This window comes from Dendrobates tinctorius, unplaced genomic scaffold (genome assembly GCF_039654945.1).
Source record: "Dendrobates tinctorius isolate UK_male_01 unplaced genomic scaffold, ASM3965494v1 ptg000049l, whole genome shotgun sequence".
NCBI lineage: Eukaryota > Metazoa > Chordata > Amphibia > Anura > Dendrobatidae > Dendrobates > Dendrobates tinctorius.
The window spans coordinates 6,165,760-6,173,460 of record NW_027361717.1 but is presented as its reverse complement, the minus strand read 5'-3'; the positions used below and the strand labels follow the sequence as shown (position 1 = coordinate 6,173,460).

The following is a 7,701-nucleotide window of genomic DNA, read 5'->3' as shown; positions in this document are numbered from 1 at the left end:
ACCCCTGCTGGTTGACCCCAATGACTGTGAGTTGAACCTCATGAGCATTGATTCGACTACTGTTCGGTCTACAGTTGAGATAATGAGGATTCGTGATAAATTTGCGAATTATTTCATACATGAAAGTCTTGTTCCATGGCAAAATATCCATGTGTGAAAATTTTACAGACTGCTTATTTATTGGTGTATGTGCTATGTGTGTGTCAATTTTTTTTAATTTTTTTTTTGCACTTTATATAACCTCAATAAATTTTAAAAAGTAATTCAATCCATGCAATATTATGAAATGTTGAATAATAGCAAAGTGTACTAAAAATTTATGGAAGACAATGGTCTTCCACTGTGAATGTTGGTAGACATTTTTAACATATGCGATCCCTTAGGGATGAACAAAAATATACAAAATTAACCTTGGTTACACAAACATTTTAAAGGCTATATTGCCAAACTTTGTGGGGGGGTTTTAACAGTAGTTACAGACTGTGATATTGCGCGGGCGTATTGTCTGCCAAACTGTGCGCTGGACTGCTACATTGCATTTGCATTTCCATACCCGTTTCACCCTGGCCTCTGTATTGTGCTTGGTATGACGGCATGTCCATGGTTTTTTGTCTAGAGGAAATGGGTTCCGGAGGAGCCAAAAATTTCATGAAATCTTTGCCTAAACAGTAAATTTCTGTGCGGCGGTATCTTTTGGGCTACAGGCACATACGATAAAAACAGTAGCTTCCACTCATTAGCTGCATATACTGATTCACGGGATTGCAATTCCGTAATTTCCCGCCTTATATATCTGTGTTCACTGCAACACAGATCCTCTAACCATTGCAGTCCATCGACAATGATGGCATCGACTTCATTTTTGGCAGATGATCTCTTGCATCCGCGCTGTGCTTGCAAACGGGCACTGACAACAGGAGCCACAGTACTGTTGTCCAGGAAAGGTCTTTGAACAGATTATTAAACAACATGTATGTCAGTACCTGGATAAGAATGAAGTGATTAAACAGAGTCAGCATGGGTTTGTAACTAATAAGTCATGTCAGACTAACTTAATTTCCTTCTATGACGGAATCACTGATTGGGTGGATCAAGGAAATGCTGTAGATATAGTATATCTTGACTTCAGCAAAGCATTTGACAAAGTATCTCATACAATCCTTATTGAAAAAATGACTAAGTATGGAATGGACAAGGCAACTGTTAGGTGGATTCATAACTGGCTTAGTGATCGGACCCAAAGAGTGGTCGTAAATGACTGCACATCCAGTTGGAAGAATGTCTCAAGTGGGGTACCACAGGGCTCTGTCCTGGGCCCTGTATTGTTCAACATCTTTATCAATGATTTAGATGAGGGAATTGAGGGTAAACTGATTAAATTTGCTGATGACACAAAGCTAGGAGGGATAGCTAATACTAGAGAAGAGAGAGAGAGGATTCAAAAAGATATAAATAAACTGGAGAAGTGGGCAGCAACTAACAGAATGGTTTTTAACAGGGAAAAATGCAAAGTACTACATCTGGGCAATAAAAATGAAAAAAGCATATACAGAATGGGAGGAATAGGGCTAAGCAACAGCACATGTGAAAAAGACTTGGGTATACTAATAGATCACAGACTGAATATGAGTCAACAGTGTGATGCAGCAGCAAAAAAGGCAAATGCAATTCTAGGATGTATTAACAGAAGCATACAGTCTAGATCACGTGAAGTCATTATTTCCCTCTACTCCTCTTTGGTCAGACCTCATCTGGAATATTGTGTCCAGTTTTGGGCACCACATTTTAAAAAAAACATCAACAAACTGGAGCAAGTTCAGAAAAGAGCAACCAGAATGGTGACTGGTCTGCAAACCCTGTCTTATGAGGAAAGGTTGCAGGATTTGGGAATGTTTAGTTTGAAAAAGAGAAGACTGAGAGGAGACTTAATAGCTGTCTACAAATATCTAAAGGGCTGTCACATTGTAGAAGGATCAACTTTATTCTCATTTGCACAAGGAAAGACTAGAAGCAATGGGATGAAACTGAATGGGAGGAGACACAGATTAGATATTAGAAAAAACTTTTTGACAGAGTGATCAATGAGTGGAACAAGCTGCCACGAGAAGTGGTGATTTCTCCTTCAATGGAAGTCTTCAAACAGAGGCTGGACAGACATCTGTCTGGGATGATTTAGCGAATCCTGCTTTGAGCAGGGGGTTGGACCAGATGGCCCAGGAGGTCCTTTCCAACTCTACGATTCCATGATTCTATGATCGTGGCTCGCTAAGGACTGACACATCTTCAGTGCCCGTCTGTTGGCTTGTTTCCTGTCGAGATGGCTCCGATGCCTCAGCCTCTCGAGGTGCAGCGGTACTGCATATCGTTCTACACAAAAAATAATATTTTAGAGATTTTAATAAAGACTTGTTGCTCTGTCACATTTTAACACTGGAAAAAGTTTACTTACGAGCGCTGGGACAACGTTTTCTGTAGAAACATCAATTGCTCATAATGAACATACGGGGTTCCTCGTTTGCCACCAGATCCACTGGGGGTGTTTTGGCTGTTGCGGTAGTCCCGTACAAATCGATCTCTAATGGATCTCCACCGGGTATGGACTGCATCGGCTACAATCATAAAGCAAATAAATAATTTCATATCTTTTACAATCTTAATTAACATTTTAGCAGTTGAAGTTGAGCGTTAATTACCAATTTTTTTTTGAGAGGAGGCGTACTTCTCCAGATACCGAGGGTCCAACTGGCATATTATTTTCTCCCACAACCTCCGTTTTTTAATAATATCATTGTGCGAGATGTCACTTTGATCCCATATGGACGGATTCGCTTCCACTAGTGTTGTTAGTGCCTCATTTTTGATGTCCAAGGGCTCTTCATCAATATTAATGTGCCTTTTTTTGAGGGCTGCTTGGACGATGTAAACACAAAATGTTATATTAAAATGTATACGTTCATTTGTTAATACGTTTATCACATCCCCAAAACTACAATATTTTTAAGGACACTTTTCATAACTTTAAATTTTTAACACTTTCATCTTTTTTAAAAATTATATTGCAATGTTTATTCGTTTACAGTTATTTTTGTTGGGTGTCCTTGTACTGTTTGGTTAATGTTATGAAATATATGTAGTTTGTTAAAAAGGGTTTTAAACGTTGTTATATTGTGTTGTTTCTGTCATGATCCAGGACGGGGTTTCGCTTTGGCCCGTCCTGATCAGACTGGGGGTTAATTGTTCCACCTCTCTCTGGCAGAGGGCGGCTATTTAATGCTCACTGGACCTAGGTCCGGTGTCAGTTATACTCCTGCCCTCGGCTGAGTTAGTTGACCTTGTGCGTACGTGTGCCTTGTGCCTGATATCTTGCTTGTTTGGTTTTGATCCGGTTCTGTCCCTGTTACGAGTTCTGCCTGCCCCTCTTGTACTGCGCTACCTCTCGTGTATGACTCTCTGCTTGTGACCCGACTTCTCTCTGCTCGTCCCCTTTGTACCACGTCGTTCTCTTGTGTATGACCTTTGGCTTTGTCTGACCACCCGTCTGTTTGTCCCTCCTGTGCCTCGTTTGCCCGTACTGTTGTGACCTCCGTTTTGCCCGACTCTGAGTTGTTGTATGGTGTCCTGTCATATCTGAAAGCAGGACGCTAAGCCCCGCCCCCTTGCAGTCACATGACCATAGGTCCTGTGCCAGCTTGCTAACTTATGTGTCCGCAGATCCTGTGCATCTTTACTTTCCAGCGCTGACTGGACCCTGACACCAATAGTTTGAAGCACGCATTGTCACCTCTCCTGCCCTGCTCCACAGGTATCTTTTAGCACTGTTTCTGTACTCAGGACATGCGCACTGGCTCAGTGAGCGAGTGTAGTGCGGTGTTCCTGACAGTTTCTTGTGTTTTGTTGGTTTTGTATGTTTAATGATTTGTTGTAACAAAAACAAAATTAGTTTTGTTCAAAATTTATATTTTGTGTGATATTTACCACTTCAAGGTGAGGTGATGAAACACGGCGAGGCTGTTTTTTTTCCTTTTTGAACAACCTACAATGTAGAAATAAAAAAAAAAGTTTTACAATTCATGTATCAATTTATGTTTAAAAAAAACAACATAATTTGGGGCACGTACATTTTTGGCCGCTTTGGACTGTTATTTGGGGGGTGGCCTGGGAGGTTTGGGATCAGAAGATTCCTATTTGCAATAAAAACATGATTACACAAGATAATCTCAATACACTCGACTGCCACACAACATTTATTGGGTCTTTTTAAATCGCAAGCTGCTGCTCGATCCCTCACTATCCGACATCTGTGTACAAAGAAAACCATACATTTACTACACATACATCGTACGGCCACTACACACTCAGAGGATGTATATAGACATATAGAATATTTATAGATTTGTACTTAAAATGCCTCGCTCACACGATAGACATACTATAGCCATATTAAGGATACAAACCCCATTTGAGTAAATAGATTAATTATATAACATACACTAATAAACAATCATATATAATGGGTTTTTTTTTAAATGGATATGTACGGACAATCGCAAAAGACATGAAAATTGTCACAGAGAAAAGAGGCGATCAAAAAAAGTCCAAAAGACTAAATATTTACCAAAAAATATATAAAATTAAATCTTTATTACAATATAGACAGGAGACAGGCAAACAGAGGAATTGAGTCAGACATGACCATGATAGCACAAAGGCAAACAAGTGGGGCATACATAGAGTAAGAGGACCAAAATGGGATAGAGGTAACTTTAACATCACTACGATGGCATAATTAAATATATATTGCACCTATCCAAAATTGAAATAGTAAAACCAGACAGGATTCAAGGATGTAAATGTTAACATTATAAGAAAGCGTGCAATAGGAAATCTTTACCTGGCAGGATAGTGAATAGAGGTCCACCCGGGTATGACACCCCCCAACGCACGTGAGGGGTATTTAAGATAGAGTCCACCAATCAAATTGTGAATCACACGCATGTGACAAATCAAGCCAATGAGGCATACATAGCAGAAGTTCCTCCCAACAATGGCGCTTATCTCCATGATAACACCAAGCATACAGACCAACCAGCTCCAAAGGTAACCATCATCCATATGCAAGCATCCAAAAGAGATGAAAGGAGGAGGGAATGGCAGACAGAGACGCACAAATTTTATTAAAATGTAATGCGCTAACATTATATAATGTGAAAGACACCGCAATAGCCATACACCAGTGGTGAATCATGGTATGCGCCCCGTCCTCTTTTCATGACGCGTACGTTGCCGCAGTAGCTGGTAAACAAAGTCGCGTCAAATACTCCTCCCCAATTTATTAGCAGATTAGTAATCCTCGATGTTATTCTATGGGATACCTTTTATGGGTTTTACATCTTCCCATGTTAGGGCTTATGGCTAATTAGTTTCACACTAAGATTAGTGTGATAGTTGTCCTTATATGTATTTAGACATGACCAATATATCTATGTTCTAATTTTTATGCCATGAGTACTGCATTGGCATACTATGTCTTCTTATTCCTTTTGTGGTCATTAGCTAATATGCATCCTTTCTCCCAACGAACTGCGCTCCCTCTGCACGCGCGCCTCTGACTCCCTCACTTCGGACAGCCCTCGGCGTCTTGCTGGCCCGTGACCAGTCACATGATTGTGACGTCACGGACGGGTGACGCCGACGCTGCCTGTTATGGTTGTCAGGATGACGGGCGCGTCATCATGAGCAGACGTGATGCCGTTGGTGATCCAGTAAGGGGAGGAGTATTTGACGCGACTTTGTTTACCAGCTACCACGGCAACGTACGCATCATCAAAAGAGGACGGGGCGCAGGCCATGACTCACCACTGGTGTATGGCTATTGCGGCGTCTTTCACATTATATGTTAGCGCATTACATTTTAATAATATTTGGGCATCGCTGTCTGCCACTCCCTCCTCCTTTCATCTAATTTGGATGCTTGCATATGGATGATGGTTACCTTTGGAGCTGGTTGGTCTGTATGCTTGGTGTTACCACGGCGATAAGCGCCATTCTTGGGAGGAACTTCTGCTATGTATGCATCATTGGCTTGATTTGTCACATAATAATAATAATAATAATAATAATAATCTTTATTTATATAGCGCCAACATATTCCGCAGCGCTTTACAGTTGAACAGTTTCAAACACAACAGTCATAAGTAACAACGTTAACAATACAATAATTAAAGCGAAATAAGACGACCCTGCTCGTGGAGCTTACAATCTACAATAAGGTGGGGGGGATACAAAGCACAGGTTTGTATTTACAATGATGTATTTACAATGACGGTCCAGCCATCTTCAGGGGGTGGGGGTTAGATGGAGATAGTGAATGGGCTACACACACACAAACATGACTTTGATTACTGAATGTGATAGGCCGCTCTGAACAAATGTGTTTTGAGCGAGCGCCTAAAACTATGCAAATTGTGGATGGTCCTAATATTTTGGGGTAGAGCATTCCAGAGGATTGGCGCAGCACGGGAGAAGTCTTGGAGTCGGGAGTGGGAGGTACGGATTAGGGCAGAGGTTAGTCGAAAGTCATTTGCAGAGCGCAGCGGTCGGTTAGGCCGATAGACAGAAATGAGGGAGGAGATGTAAGGGGGTGCCGCACTGTGGAGAGCTTTGTGGGTGAGAACAAGTACTTTGAATTGTACCCTGTAATGAATTGGCAGCCAGTGTAATGACTGGCGAAGAGCGGACGCGTCTGAGAAACGATTAGCCAGATGGACGATCCTGGCCGCTGCATTAAGGATAGACTGGAGAGGGGAGAGTCGAGTGAGAGGGAGGCCAATTAATAGAGCATTACAGTAGTCTAGGCGGGAGTGGACCAGGGCGACAGTGAGAGCTTTTGTTGTTTCCATGGTGAGAAAAGGGCGGATTCTAGAGATGTTCTTTAGGTGTAAGCGGCATGAGCGGGCAAGAGATTGTATATGGGAGGTGAAGGAGAGATCGGAGTCGAACATAACACCCAGACAGCGCACCTGCTGTCGGGGTGTTATTATGGTGCCACCCACAGAGAGGGAAATGTCAGATTTAGGGAGGTTAGTAGATGGTGGGAGCAGAAGAAGTTCAGTTTTGGAGAGGTTGAGTTTCAGATAGAGAGCAGACATGATGTTGGAGACTGCAGACAGACAGTCAGTGGCGTTCTGTAGTACAGCGGAGGTAAGGTCAGGGGATGATGTGTACAGTTGTGTGTCATCAGCATAAAGATGGTACTGAAAGCCAAATCTGCTGATGGTCTGTCCAATTGGGGCTGTATAGAGAGAGAAGAGAAGGGGGCCAAGGACTGAGCCCTGAGGTACCCCAACAGTGAGAGGAAGAGGAGATGAAGTGGAGCCAGAAAACAGAACACTGAAGGAGCGGTCGGAAAGATAGGAGGAGAACCAGGAAAGAGCAGTGTCCTTAATGCCTAGTGACTGGAGCCTAGAGAGTAGGAGAGGATGGTCAACAGTGTCGAAAGCTGCAGAAAGGTCGAGAAGAATGAGCAGAGAATGGTCACCATTACGTTTTGCTGTCAGAAGGTCATTGGTCACTTTGATGAGTGCAGTTTCTGTCGAATGTAGGGGGCGGAAACCGGACTGTGAAGGGTCTAGGAGGGAGTGAGTGGAGAGGTAACGGGTAAGGCGTGAGTATATCAGGCGCTCCAAGAGTTTAGAGATGAAG

At 42.4% G+C, this 7,701-nt stretch overlaps 1 long non-coding RNA gene across 2 annotated transcripts; it reads right to left on the bottom strand.

The window, feature by feature from the left end:
- Nucleotides 1–1,960: 1,960 nt before the first annotated feature.
- On the bottom strand, nucleotides 1,961–4,184 carry LOC141091208 (uncharacterized). 2 transcript variants are annotated; one of them, XR_012232452.1, is made up of 5 exons: nucleotides 4,119–4,184; nucleotides 3,976–4,033; nucleotides 2,694–2,909; nucleotides 2,450–2,609; nucleotides 1,961–2,367 (listed from the first exon to the last, which is right to left on the bottom strand). It is a non-coding gene; the product is annotated as an uncharacterized lncRNA (long non-coding RNA). The 2 variants fall into 2 exon arrangements; XR_012232453.1 differs by having other exon boundaries at nucleotides 2,694–2,906; nucleotides 4,119–4,181.
- Nucleotides 4,185–7,701: the final 3,517 nt, after the last annotated feature.